Genomic DNA, 2,031 nt, shown 5'->3' on the forward strand with positions numbered 1-2,031 from the left:
AAGAAGTGTACTTCCATGATAAATTTGGTAAAAAAGCAGGTGTGGTTGGGCAGAAAGGTCATTCTAACAAACAAGCACAGTCACTGTTTTTATCTTTCCGCCTTCAAATCATTTCCCTTCAACTTTGGAATTCAAGTAAAATTGTGCTTTCACGTGAAGTTCAGGCAAATTTCCACACGACGATTTGCGACCGCCTGCCGACGCTCCCACCAAGCGGACCGCAGAGTTGGAAATTGAGAGAGCGTCCGACTTCACACGAGTTCGGCTGAATGGGGGAAGCGCCATCAAATGGAGCTTCCTCATTCGTATCAACTGCCTCGAACTAAACATCCAGTGTGGACTCCCCGCAAGTCGCCGTGTCACCAAGTCGGGAGTGAGTCTGGCTGTGGCGTTCTCTGGTGTGACTAACAGGGTAAAGCAAGGTTACCTCTGATTTTCTCAGTTGGGCTTTTCGGTGCGGCTTAACGACAGCTATAATCACGGATACATCTTTAAAAAACAAAAAAAAAGCTTCCCTACACATGAGCCTGGAGGAACAGGCACTTAACAGAATTAGCGAAAACAAAAAATGTAAATTTATCCACAGTTGTTGCTATCGTTCGCTGGCTTTTGTGCGTCCTCGAAGCCGGTCATCTGTGGCCCAGCTCAGTAAGCCCAAAAGCACCACAGCCGCATACTGAGGCAACTCCTTTAGAGACTTATTAAAACAGGGAAAGTACAGCGTCGCCCAACAGGGTGCTGCACTAAAAACCCGCTGTGTGTCCTGTGTGTGGTGTCCAGCGGAACTTAGTTTGCCTCATAACACACACCAGAGCATGTAAACAGCTCTGACAAGTACATGCAGAGACCCAACTCACCAGACATAAACACACACACACACACACACTCGTCCTATCGCTCTCATTGGGACTGTGTGTGCTGTGTTCTGCCGGATCTCAGTGTGAGTCTCAGTGTGTGAGTCTCTTTTTTTTTTTTTTTTTCCCCTCGTCTTTTTTTCCAGGCAGCCATCTCTGCTCGGCCTTGCCATCTGTTCTCCATGCTGTGGAACACGGCGCTCCCTCTGGCTGCAGGCGTTTTCACATGGTGGCAAAAAAAAAAATAGTCAACTGGAGTTGGGAGGAAAAATAAATAAATAAGTAAATAAATAAAAGCGCCGAGGATAGAAGCGGATCAAGACGTGGCCTCACGAGGTGACGCGGTAAGTCAGCCAGGGAGTCATTTTCTAATTTTGTGTTACATATTTAGTGTCTGTGTCAGCATATTTTTTTTTGTTTTGTTTGGATTGTGTTGTATTCGTATGTGGGTGTTTCAAGATTTAGTCTCTGACAACGATTTCGTAGGAGGTGCTGATGATCGCTGCTTTTCTTGGTGCATTACGCTACCTCTAAATATCTCCGAGGGTGGCAGCTGGAAGTTCGGTTCCCATAGTAAAAAACGAAGTTCATTCATTTTACAAGGTGGAAGTGGGAGTGATTGTGCTGTTTGGTTCAGGGTGTATTTATGTTTTTATGTGCTCTCCGCATGGCAATTATCCTATTAACACAGCTTGTCACCTGCTGAGGTTTGACACAAACAGCCCACTGAGGTTGGCTACTTATTGAAAATGCACTTTGTGAACCGTTTTCCTAAAACAAAGAACCGGCGAGAAAGAAATCTGCATAATCTCCTGTTTACTTTGATCCTTCATCCATCTCTGTAATGCTTATCTGGCTCTGTGAAGGCACTGACAGCAGGTTAAGTACAGTAGCATGAATGTATTTATCCCTGGTACCCGGCTCCTCCTGGGGGATCTCCAGGTGCTCCCAGGCCGAGGTGGGATGTCTTAACTCCTTTAGCGTGTTCTGTGCAGGTCTCTCGGTGGGACCCGTCAAGATTACCTCCAAAATGAAATGTCCAGGAAGCATCCTGATCAGATCCCCAAATCACCCCCACCGGCTGCTTCTAAATGTTTCAGCTCTTCACCCTCCGGCTAAAAATGAGCCCAGACGCCCAGCAAAGAAAGCTGATTTCCGTTCACTCTGCCCGCAGTGT

The sequence above is a fragment of the Stegastes partitus genome, unplaced genomic scaffold, assembly GCF_000690725.1.
Source record: "Stegastes partitus isolate 25-593 unplaced genomic scaffold, Stegastes_partitus-1.0.2 Scaffold935, whole genome shotgun sequence".
NCBI lineage: Eukaryota > Metazoa > Chordata > Actinopteri > Pomacentridae > Stegastes > Stegastes partitus.